Source organism: Gymnogyps californianus, chromosome 5, assembly GCF_018139145.2.
Source record: "Gymnogyps californianus isolate 813 chromosome 5, ASM1813914v2, whole genome shotgun sequence".
Taxonomy (NCBI): Eukaryota; Metazoa; Chordata; class Aves; order Accipitriformes; family Cathartidae; genus Gymnogyps; species Gymnogyps californianus.
In genome coordinates, this window is record NC_059475.1 from 16050436 (window position 1) to 16063517 (window position 13082).

A 13082-nucleotide genomic window follows, 5' to 3' on the forward strand; every position below is an offset into this window, starting at 1 on the left:
AACTGCCTATGGCTTGACAGGGGAAGCTACTTTTATCCCTGTCTCTGTGTTAAATTCCTTCACGGATGCTTAGTCTGCCTGTCTGTGGTTAGTTCAAAGCAATCTGGGCCCTTACTGTGTATTTACCTTACACTCTTTGCACAAAGCAGCTCAGCATGTACTTCCACGACTTCAGAAACCAAAAGGACCTCAACAAGCTGTGGGTTTCATCTAACCCTCCCATGCAGGAGGCTCTTGGACTGTAACAGTATGAGAGTCCTAAAACAACTTCACTTTCTCTTTACTAAGAAGTTGCCTTTTGCTTGATTATATCGGCATAATACAAAGGGTCTACAGCACTGAAGCTATGCTCTTTAGAGTACGTGCATTTTACTCTCACAGCCTTGTTTTTGTCTTTATTACCTTAAAGGCATATGTGCACTTGGAGCTAATGAAATACTGGAGCCTTTATGTAAGTTCTCATAGTGGCAAAAGTTAAATCCTGCATTCAGGACATAAAACAAGTCGCTGGAGGGAAACTTGCTTTCTGAAAGCATTGCTGCCACGACATGCTCCATTGTTATGGTTGTTCCTTTTGCAGCAGCAGCGCACTGCGCACAGTTCAGAGACAGAACCGTAACTGGATCCTTCACTGAGTTCAACCAAGATTTCTTGCAGTATTTTGTAGAACAGTGTTTCCTAGGAATCTAAAAGAAAAAAAAAAGAAAACCTGGTTTTAGAAGCCCAGGAGACCCTAAGAGAACAAATAAGCTGCCTATCTAGCAGATACTGGGTAGCCTTTTGGAGAGCCACCTCATCTGGGTGACTGCTGGAACAGCAACGGGCATGAAGGCTGGCGCAGAGAGACTTTGCTCCCTCAGAAACACAAGGATAGGGCAGGAGAAAACACCTGTGCTGCTGCCATGCACCTGCTGCCTCTCCGAGAGGAAACCTGAAGGGGTTAAGGAGAGGCCTCCTCCCCTCCCTCCAGCTAAAAAGCCAATTTGTACCAGCTGAAGCCTGTTCCTGTGGGGCAAGAAAGGTGGCGCTGGCGTCGGTGTCTGAGGGATAAAAGTAGCATGGAGGAGGTAGTGTGTGAGTCCTGTTTTCCTGAACTAGGCCCTTGTTTTAGAAGAGAGGAGTGGCTAGTTGGTATGGGATATGTGGGCTGTAAAATGAGGGACAGGACGTGTGGGGCTTTAGAGGCTCTGGCAGAGTTCTTTAATCTTTCCCTTGTGCCTATCTCAGTGTGGCTGTGAGAAAGATTTGAAAAGGTTATCTTTTATTCTGTAAGAGCTGAATTCTGGGTGGTGAAAGCAGCAAAGAAATAAATAAAAATGCTGGTGGTGTTGGAAACCTTTGTGCTTGTACAACCATGTTGAATTAGCTTTTCAGGCTCCACTGGGATAGGTGGCTCTTGGCTGGAAAGCAGACCTGCATCACTTCTGTAAATCTGAAACTGTGGTGATTGCTAGGGGAAAACACAGCTACTAATGTCCTCTAGTTTTCTTGTCTTTTGCTGGCTGCAAGGCTATCTGCAGAAATGGACTTCTAGAGGTGATTAATTGAGATCAAACTCAAAAATGGTGGTCAGCTCATTCCTCCAAACAAATGAATGCTGTTGGTGCTCTTCTGGCAGACATCTTGTGACTGCTGCTCTGCAGGACTGAGTGCGTTGTAAAGTTGTTTATCCTGAATAAAAGAAACCAAATCTGAAAAATTCTCTTCAGAAGCTAGGTGAGAGACTGAGTAATTCAGGGAGGGGGAATAGGTATATGATTAAAGTGGGCAGGAATAGTTTTCTCTTCTTCTTGATCTCTAACGTCACAGTAGATACCTTTTTTTGTTTAACATGAATGAAAATGCTGTGGGAGTGAAACCTTGACCTTCTTGAAACTGAGGCCTGTTACATTTTTCCATGAGTCTCAAAACTTCACTCCATTCCTGAGGGCTCTGTTTTCCTTACATGTGTTTGTATATGTGGAGTTTCTCCAAAAAAGTGATTCCTAATGTAGGTACAGAAATATCATAGCCTTGTATCTTGTTAAAATTAGGATCTAAAATCTTTCCAATGCTGGATTGTTTTCCATCTTTGAATAAAATATTTAGTGATTTGAGTATGGAAACGTTGCTTATTTGTTATGGTGCTGATTGCTCATTGTTATCTCCTTTAAAAAACACTTTACTTGCATTACCTCGAGCAAGCTTACCCAGCCATGATTCACAGGAAAATATAAATGATTTGGCAGCTGGAGCCTTGAATATGATGGATATTGGCTATTAAGAAAGGCCTTTAAAAAGAAATATAATGATATCAATTGTGCTATCTAAATTCTCACTGTCTGGGTTATTAGTACATGATCTGGTCTCAGGATAACAGCCTCTTGAGTAATGCTTCCTCTAATTAGTGATAGTGCTGCCTGGTGGTTTGGTAAGTTAATCTGAAATATTGGCATCTGTTGGTTTGCAGTTTAATGCGAACTGTTAGTCACAAGTTAAATAAATAACTTACATCTCCTCAGATGGCCTCTCAAGTATGCAGTCCATGAAGTCAGACCAAAATAATTCAAAAAATTGCTTCCTCACTCTTATCTCTGACCACACCATCATCTTTCTCCCCAGTGCAAGTGGCTAGCCATGAATAATTAAAATGAAATAACAGCTGCTATGCAGATGGTGATTTTTTGGAAAAATCCCCTCTCAGTGTGATGAAGGCATCTAACCTCTTTAGAAATAGTACCTGACAGACTGCCATCCCCTCAGATCTGCTTTCTGTATGGACTTTTGACCAAGGCTTTGATCATGTCAGCTCACTTAGCTGTTTAAAACATAGATATCTGAATTAACTCAGGTGTCCAAGCTCCATCCATCACCAAAGAAAAAGAGGTGCATCCAGAGAGTGACTCATCCCATCCTAGAATAAGTGTCTAAGATTGATGTGATGAATCGTCCTCCAGATGTATCATCTTTCCTTTTCACTGTAGAGAGAACCTGGATGGCAAGATGTGGTTAGGCACCTCATTTCTAGGTTGTTAAAATTAGTTGGAATGAAATTCACCCTTAATGGTTAAAGATATCTCAACAGGCTCAAAAGTCAGCTACTCTGATAGTGTAGATGGCATATCTTATCCGACCTCCTCATATGAGGTGATTAATGGTAATATTTGATTTGCATGAAGCTGAATGTAATGTAATTTGTCTTGTACAGTTTTTCCTGTATGTCTTAAAGTATACTCATTTCATATGACAGCTATACCTAAACTATCCCTGTATATCTAGAGCTGAAGAAAGACATCGTCATCAGCCAAATCTTCAAGATGGAAAAGTGCAACTGAATTTGGGAAGATACGATGTGTTTATTGCCATGACAAGGTTTTTTATTGGCTGGAAAAGATCTATAAGGTGAGTGAATTTTAAATTACTTCTGTTTTATAGACCTTTTATTGTGTAGGTGTTGACTTGAGTCTTGCAGGTGATTCGTGATCTTGCTTTCTAAGCTTTTGGCTTCCAAGATCTTTAAGGTAATGCAATTCTTCAGAAAGTTATGAAACCCACCTATGAAGTATCTTTGTGCTTTAGCTCTTTAGAGTGTCTGGAGTTGAGTTCGAGGCAGCAGAGAGGCTTTTCAATACACAGGCCTTTCCTGACTGATTTTTTGATACGGTTGCCCAGGAGCAGATTCTGACCTCAGTTAAGGTACTTGAAAGGAACATCAGATTTGGTGTTTGGTTTTTCTCAAGACTGATGTTAGTTCATGAATTGCTTATGTGAGATTTGTCCAACATGTGCCTTGTGTAGTAGAAGATTGGAAAGAAAATAAATTATAGCAGAGCAGTTTAATAAAATTTCTTTTTGATTAATAATGCAGAAGTCCAATCTTGAGCATGAAATATCAAAGGCAGAATAGCTGGAGTAATGCGTAATGTCGAGAGCATGCCTGTTCTTGATCTCTGTTCTTAATCCCCCAACTGTCTTATCTGGACCATATTCCCTATTGAGTTCCATGTTGATGTTTTATTTTACTAAATAGGGGAAAAAGCAGAGAACGACCTTCTGAGACGAGGGCATCAAGGTGCCTAATAGACCTGATCTCTAACCTGGCTGTATGCAGGGTGGTGTCCTTTGATTGTAAAACAGGAGCGTCACTAATAACGTGCTCCTACATTTCCTGTCAGGAGAAGACAGCTGCTCTATTTCCCTTCCCCCCCCCTCCCCCCTCTCAAAAAACCCACCTGCCCAAGCAAAGGTATTTCATTGAGTGACAAAAGTTAACTGTATGACAATTAATCACTAAAGCAAAGCGTTCTTGTTAAATATTGCTGGAGCGATTAGAGGTTACCGGATAACCCAGTCAGTAGCACATGAATATCAGCTTTTTGTATTGGAATGGTAGCTTGTATAGCCCAGCATTCTCTTTCCAACCTCTTGATCCTGAGGAAACTGCAAGAAGGGGGAAGTTTTAGATTAGTGTTTTTGGAGTAAAAAAGGTTGATTTAGAATTTTGCATGCGAAACTTGCATTTTTAGGCAAATATATTGACGGACTGTCCAACACTGTAATAGCAAAGTCTCCCATCTCTTATGAATCATAAAAAAACTTTCAATGATATTTGCTTGCAATTAATTTCACAGGCCAAATGGATGCTATGAGGAAACACATAGCTCACAGTTAGGTGGTTCTCAGTTTATGGGAGAGGAATAGGCCCTGGCTATTGGTACCATTTATTGTTACGCACAGGTTCACCATAACCCTCTTTAAGGCATGTTGTGTGCAGGCAGCTAGAGTGCACTGGAAGCAGATTTTGCTGATGCAGTGTTTATGCTCAGTTTGGTAAATAGCTTCTGCTCACCTCTACTTGTTTCAGGCTCTACACCTGGAAATCCCCTTGGCCTCTCCCAGTGCTATTGTTTAAAACAGTGGTTGTTTGAAAGCATTTTTCCACTGCCAGTCTGACAGGATTGTAGTAGTACCACCCGGGCAGGACCAGCCCTGTGGAGAAAGGAGGACAAGTTCATATCGCACTCCTGTTTATATGTTTTCCTGGAACTCCAAGTGCTCCATATGAAAACTTTTTAGAAGAAAATTGGGGCCAAAAAAGAGGGCTGGCTTAAAAAATAAATAAATGCCTATTGTATCTGCTTGGGATAACTTTAAGTGGAAAAAAACCCCCACTTTTGGTTAAAATCCCTAAAATGTTAAAAACGGTTTTCTGGCAACCTCCTTATTTTCTAGTATTTTGTTGGAAAATCAGTATTTTAGATCCTGACCCTCATCCTTTTTTTCTCCCCATCTTTCAGAGCAGGAGAGAGGAGATGAGGGATGAGATTTTTGAGGAAAACATTTAGAAGTTTATCTCTTCAAATTGGACTGGCAAGCCCAATTCTCATGAAGTTGTTATACAGAGGAAAGTGGGAATCAGTACCTAAGGGGCCTGTTGTGAGTTTCGGCATTAGAGAGGGAGGGGAAAAACCCTCTCCCTTGATAATGGAGGAAAAATGAGGTATTCTGTGGTTATGCTGATAGCAATGGGCTTGAGTGCAGCCCTTGGTGTAGTATTAATATAGGTTTGCCATGTGTGTCCAGTCCCCACTGCCTGTGTGTTTTGCTGGTAATGCCAGAATAGCGTCGGAGCAAGCCAAAAAGGCAGGGGCTGAAGACTGCTGCTGTTTTCCCTAGCAAAGGCCTGTGGGATTTTTGATGAAGGGCTCTGGGTCTGGGAATTATTTCAGATCTGGATGTGTCCATGCTTTCTCAGGGCTGTGGTTTGAGACTTGTCCGTAGGCAGTGATGGAGATGTAGTGGCTGCATGGGGCCACAAAGTTCATTCTCTGTTATAGCTTGGCTGTGAAGCTTTGGGCTGCCCACAAGAATAATGAGTTGTAGATCACAGTTAATGCAAGGATGCGATTTCTATGATGTTACGGTATCAGGAACTGGTACTTCATTGCCAGGTCTGTCTCCCCTGTATTTTTTTTAAGAAGAAATATTCTGCAAAGCTGTATTTAATGGAAAATTTTGCAAATATTGCTCTGCTTAAAAAATATAGTTTTAGTACTTCACCATATTTTTTAGTAGTAGTTGCTCTTCTATCTTATCCATGTGTTGTGGGGCTAAAGAAGGAGTATGGGGCCTTCAGGTAGCTCTAGTAATGGGAGTCTTGTAATTACGTACGATGGACATGAAATGAAAGAAAATATAACCTAGTGCCCTATAAATACTGTACTTAAGCTGATCTCTGGAATGAAATTCACAGCACTATTGCACAGTTGTTTCTCGGCTCCATGACTGGAGGAGAGGGGGATAGGGAAGACAGCATTTTTAGACTTTAGATTTGGCCATATTGTAGCACTTCTAAATCTTCTGTCAACACTGGCGTGGTGTTGCATTCATTAAAAATGCACGACCTTTTTAAACATCCATCTGTTATATAAATAAAAATAATGCAGCCCTATATTTTTATGGTATGCTAATCCTGCGTGACCATGGTCTAATTATCAAATGATTTCATGCTACCCTGGTGGCAGGCAACGTCCAGACCACTGAACACTTGCTATGGATCTCTTATTAAATCCGTCTTGCACAGTTTCATTCATAAATTTACCATGGCTTTTAAAATAAAATAGTTTGATACTTATACAGCAATATCAAATAAGAGCAGTATGTTTCTAGAATGCAGCAACATTTTTCAGATGCTCCAGTTCATGCATGACTGAATAATTGGTGGCAAACTCCGTTATTGCCTTCTTTTACCCTGAGTGGAAGCCATGCCACTGGTAGGTAGTGCATGCTAGTTGTGCTCAAAGATGAGATGCCCTGGGTGTAACCTGTCCATACCTTTGTGGAGCTTGAATATTCTACTCTCTACACCAAGCTTCATTTTGACAATGGGTGTCCTAGGTTGGCTATCAACACTCCTGATCCACACCCATTTCCCTGCTCTGTTCTGGCCACGTTGGAGCTAGGACAGAAGCGCTGGGGTGCTCATGGCTCTTGCTGCCTCTAATGTTCCTCTAGCACTACCCTGTGTCAGCTCCCAAGAGAGACGTGGTGCCTTAAGGCTTTGGAAACATGTCATGTTACACTTGGAGAGCCAAAATCCAAAGAAAATTGTGGTTTTGTTAGTTACATTGTTAATTTACCTTTGGAAAGACTTAGAAAGTTACTTGGTGGAAGTGGCTAGTGGAAGTGCTTGCTTATTTCCGTAAGGCAATTTTTTACCTTTTAATTCAGTGAAAAGGGCTTATTCCCAAGTGACCATGCAATCAACTCCATTAACAATGGAATGATTAAAAACAGAATTAAAGTATTTGTCCAGATTTAACTTAGACTGCAATTTACCCTAAACAACTTCATGCCATCTGTGCCAACTTAGTGCCATCTGGTCTTTTATGAGGTAAGATTTGCAGCTTAACAAGAAATCTTCCTTTTGTCTTGTGAGTTGGAGTGCTCTGGTAGTATCGCTTCTCTGGGCTTGCATCATCCCCCATTGTGTGTTTTTTAAGGCAATATGTATCCTATAGATCTATTTCTCTTGATCTGTAGCTTCAGTGAAGCACTACTGGAGTGGAATTGAATAGAATTTTTTCTACCCTTGTGTGAGGGCTGGTAGAGAGCCAGTTAGCTGGACACAAGTCATGGTGGTGACAAAGAAGAGCCTGTGACCCATTGAGGGCAGATTGAAGCACTGATGGTAGCAAACAGCACCAGTGTGCAGGTAGCTGGGGGCTGCTGGGGAGGTTGGGGGAGGGAGTGGAGAGAGAGACAGACACCTTGTGATTGTGAATTTGGATTAATTTTCCCATCCTTGCTGCATTTTTTTCTTTTGCTTGATGAAAGGTTTGTCACTTCCAGTACTTCCATATTCTAGTTCAAGCACCTTGCACAGACAAAAATATTTTTATCAGCTTTTTATGTTTGCCCCAAACTGCTTCAAATAAAAATGAGATAGTACCACAGGAGTGATTTGCACCCATGTGTCACCAGCATCTCTGGCCTTCTGCTAAAGTTTAGGGAATTCATTTCCCTCTTCTCTGACACAGCTAATTCTGATTTAAGTATTTGTAATAAGTTGGAAATTTCAATGAGTTGTGTGCTTACTCACTGAAGTATGTGACTTGCTCATTGCTTACAGAGTCTGTTTTTGTTACCAGGTCATTTGAAGTTCAAAGTAGTTGAAGATGTTTGCAGCATACTCTTTAAAATAAGATACTGCTATTCTCTGTGTAAGAAAATTCTTATCCAGAGCATTTTAAGAAATGTTTGTTGGATGTGGAGTTTGGGCAAAATTTCTTCTAAACCATTTGAATAAAAGGTGCCTGGGGACTGCCAGAGTGCCAGCCTGTGCCAGCATTCAAGCCACTTCCCAGTTCTCTTGCTGCAAGCAGTGGGTCTGCTTAAACCACGTGCGACGTCCCTAGGTGGCTGGACTGCCGTTGTCAGCAGAGGTTAGAAAAGCACAGACAAGGCAGAGTGGCACGCTGGGGCATCACATACACATACAAATAAAGGGTATATTTTCTATTTTAATTTTTTATTTAATTTCCTTTTTGGGTTTTCTGAAAGCTGTGGCAATACAGATGGTAATGAAAAAGCTCCCAATAATCAGAGCAGCCTGCCACGTCACTGCCAGCTTTCTCCACTTCTGCCTGCTCCAAACCTGCCTCTTTCCCTCTTCTTCCTCTCAGGTGGTTTGTTTTCTTCATGGTCCAGCTGGCATGTATGAGGTAGAGGATGGTGGAGTGTGGCTGAGCTGGAATTGCCTGAAATGGGGTGTGGGGAAACACCTATATCTGGGCAAACTAGCTGAATTTTTACAGGCTGAAGGGACCATCTTTGTGCTCAGGCTGGTCCTTGCCATGTTTCTGTTCCAAAGCCTGTAAGTACTAGAAACTCCCAGGCAAATGACTCCACAGACGTATATCTTTTAATTATAGGGACAAGCAAATAATTGTTTCAGCTGAGATTTTCAATAGCACACATAGCAAACTTAGAGAGGAATATGTCCATTACAGAAAACTTCTGTCCAAATTATTTGCTTGTCAAAACTGTAAACTTCCAGAATTAGGATTTTACAAGGGAGAGTTCTGGGCAAATTATTGGGGGTGGGGGTGGGGGGGTGCTGCCACCAGCTCTAGCAAATAATAATAATAATGCATGGAGGGTTAATGGATGTGCAGCTGAAATGTGTTACTTGCTCTCCAGCAAGTTAAGTGGTGGTGGAGGGGAGGAGCAGGAGTAAGTGCCAGCTCCTGTGGCTAAGTTAGCCTGGTACTTCCGATAAACAGGTAACTGAAAATGGTTTCACTTATTTGATGTTCTGGTTGTATTTGAAGTGTATATACACTGTGTATACTCTGTGTGTGTATATTTTATATATATATGCACACAGTGGAAATGTGGTAATGTGGTACTGGTGGCCAACAAACAGCGCTCAGTGGTCACAGATGTTTTCTCGTTATACCTGTTGAATGTTCCATTAAAATACCTTTCATTTTATATACGTCTGTTTGTGCAAGTAGGTAAAATCAGATATTACTGTATAATATGTGTAGTAATAGGGTTTTTTTATTCAAAGCACTGGTTACTAATCAGATTTTCAGTTCACTGACCTTGTCACATCTCTGCTGACTTTTGAGATGTTAAGAGTATTTTCCAAATGGCCAAATCTCATATTTAAAATTCTAATGTATTTTACATAACATAAGAGGGTTTTAGTACCAGAAAAATTCCATTTTCCTCAGTCCAGTTTCAGGTTCCTAACCTGATTTTCTGGGCTTAATCCTCTTCCTGTTGAAATCAATAAGTACATTGTAATATAATGATTCACGTTCAAGGTTCAACCATAGAAAATTAAGGCTACATGCTGATTTCACTGCCATTGTTGAAAGATGATCTCTTAAAATGTGTAAAAGCACAGTAAACTTTAACTCTTTCAGCCCTATTCTTTTTTTCTCTTCAGAGAGTCTAAACACTTAAAAATGGATCTTTGTTTTAGACCTAATGATAGCAAGGAGATATAAACTGAGAGATGCTATTTAGATAGGAATATTTTTTGTGGCTTCAAATGCTTTGTAGTAGGTCAGTCACTGGACAATGTGGAGCTTGACACGAAGAGCCAGGAAAACCATAGTCTACTCTGAGCACCTTTCCTGATGCTTGACTGTCATTTTATATTTGCCACACAAAAAATAAGGATGCTTTAGAAAACCCCAACACTTTCTTTGATATCTGTAGGTGAAAAGGCATCCAAGTTGGGATGGTTTTGTTCCTTATTTGTGTAAAAACTGCAGTCGCTCAGTTCAGTAATGCCATCTTCTTTCCTTAACTAATGCATGTTAAGTAAGACTGAAAGGACGTAAAAAGCAAGTGGGGCATATTTTGTTGTTTTAATACAAAACAATATAATTAACACTATGGAAGTGTGGGCTTTGATTTGTTTAACTCTTTGAGAGCTGTGGAAAAGAAGCCCCAGTCAATCTGTCTTGTTGAAATGTACTGGATGTGCTGTGAAAGTTTTGGGATGCCCTATTGTCACTGAACAGCCTGGCAGCATCTCGTGTGCTCCGCACAAAGGTCCTGTAGTTAAGACGATCCTGACTGATGTTCGTAGCAGTGGTGTGACTGCATCTCAAAAGGTGAATGTTTCAAAATGGGCTTTAGGATATGCTTCAGGCTGCCTTCAAATGGCTCTCCTGGAAGTGATAAGTGCCACCTTTTCTGCTTTGCTGCATCACATGGATGCTATAACCACGGGGAAGTCAGAAGGGTGGGACACTGCGGGGGCTTTGCTCCCTGTAGGTGCACATATGAATAGTCTCTACCACTGCTTTCCACCAGAGCTGTCTGTGCAGGTCATAAACATCCTGACGCCATGTGGCTCCTTTGTGGGAATAAAAGTCGATATACACCCTATAGCTTCTGCTCCCTAAATATGAAACTGCCTATTAATGAAATAAATGCACCTGAAGCGTTAACTTCGGGCTCTTTGGCATCCCATTTGAACAACTCTGTTTTCTTCTTACCTCCAAAGTCTCTAGGAAAGAAAAAAAAAATTAATCTCCATCTCCTCCCTCTTCCTCACCCCACAAGACTTTCTGAGGAAGCCAAACCCTTCCCATTAGGTTTCATTTCTCATTCAGGCACAGTGATTTCCCCGCAGCCACTGAGCTCTTGTCTCCCTTTCTGGCTCAGGTGGAGGACATGCTGTGTTCCCTGCTGAATTACAGCCTTTTCCCATCCTGCAGGAGCAGGAGGGCATTCCAGCCCTCTCCCTGCTTTTGGGACCCCGTAAGAAAACACAGATATCTGGACAGGAGAGTCTGTGCCAGCTGTTGGGGGAACCCTTTCTTGTGCAGAAGGACAGGGAAAACTGAGAGTATGCTTTCATGTGTTCCAGCTGACAGAATTACATGCTCTTGTTTCCTGAAATGCATAGTTTTTCTAGCACACAGGCTTGTGGAAAACTGTGGACTGATCAATGAATATTTCTAGCACTAGTGGAACCATGTCTTTTTATAAGTGTAGTATTCAGATAAACTTAGTCTGAAAATGTATGGTACAAAGTACACTTTGTTTGGGTGTCCCTATTGATTCCAGTTTAAATGTATCCATTATAATATACGATACTACTTTTCTTTTTTCCTAATCATCTGACCCACCAGGAAAGGATTGCTAGGTTGCAGATACTCTCTTCCTCATCCCCAGATGCTGGTTTGTACTAAATCAGTAAGGATTAGACTTCTTTGGTGGACAAACAATGGCTGATCTTTGTTAGACCAATGAAACTTCACTGAGGAGAAAAAGGCTTAAAAAGGTAAAAGCCAGAATAGGATACAGCTTGATCTCCTTGCAGATGTGTTCTGCTCTGCTGGTAGAAGAAAGGAGTTGGCGGTTTTGGCAAGAGTGGTGGGTACGTGTGCACCAGGTCAGAACATACTGGGGTTCCATATTTTCCAGTAAAACCGTTACAGAGAAATGTTAGCAGGGCTGGCAGCTCCCAGTGTCTTGGACTTCTCTAAATGCTGTAGTGGAAAGCAGTGATGAGAAAAGTTGGAGATTTTTCTCTAGCTCATATGAATACATGAAGAAAACTAGTACAAATGTGTTCATTTCTTGGTCTCTCTAAAAAAAAATAAAAATAAAAAATCTGGTCTATTTTCTTCTTGGTTGCCAGATTGTTTTTTGTGATCTCTTAAGACTGAGATTTATATGTAGCCTACAGACACTACAGCCAGCCTCAGATGCTGAGAGGGAGGACTGTGTGATGAAATGAAAACAGACTGAGAACCTAATTTCAGAGGCACCATTGACATTTTATTTTCAAATATGCCTTGAAGCTCATAACTTACTACTATAACAAAGAGCAGTGGTTTGTGCTTCCTTCCAGGATTTCTTTCTTTGACAGATAGTGGTTCTGGCTTGTTTGGTAACAGTGGAAGGAAGATTGTTTCAAGGAACTGGTGTTGGTACTTTGCTTTCTGGACCAGAGCAAATTGACTTATTTTTAGACTGGTCTTGATGTGGCTGTGGGCTGCCAGTACACTTCAGGAATTTGTGCTGCATAGTTTTCCCAGCAATATCTAACCCTTGACTTCTAGAAGTGTAATACAATATACATCCTAGATAAAAGCATCACAGTGATAATGCTACTTGGAATCAGAGTGAAAGTTTTGGAACAAATGGAAACACTTCTTAGAAAGATGCTACAGCTTGTACTTGCAAAAGCTTTGATGAATTAATATGTAGTGATATCCTTACTTTTATTAGATAAGATCTTGAAACTATGAGACATATGTAAATTGCTCAAAGTTGTTGGTACCAAGCATTGTGAACGGAAGGGTGGCCTAAAAATTAAATACAGGATTATCTGGATCTAGGAAGTGTTTGACTCTAGACATAACAGCCAACAAATCACACCATGCCATTGAACAGGGAGGGTCATAGTACTTTTATCAGGGCAGCTTATGATTAAGAATGTTGAAAACCACTTTAGAGGGCTTTTTCCGTTGGTAAGAAGCTGAGTACCTTTTTTAAAAAAAAAAAAACCAAAACCCAAAACTGTTATTCATTTTTTCCTTGACAGCTGGAATCTAATTTCTAAGTTT

At 40.9% G+C, this 13082-nt stretch overlaps 1 long non-coding RNA gene across 1 annotated transcript in view; it reads left to right on the plus strand.

Moving 5' to 3' along the window:
* The first annotated feature begins 1574 nt into the window (after positions 1 to 1574).
* The window catches only part of LOC127017237 (uncharacterized), a 50545-nt gene continuing 39037 nt past the window's right edge, over positions 1575 to 13082 (plus strand). The window contains exons 1-2 of the long non-coding RNA XR_007766554.1: positions 1575 to 1716; positions 3259 to 3381. This is a non-coding gene — a long non-coding RNA (uncharacterized LOC127017237). The remainder of the gene's footprint in view (positions 1717 to 3258; positions 3382 to 13082) is intronic.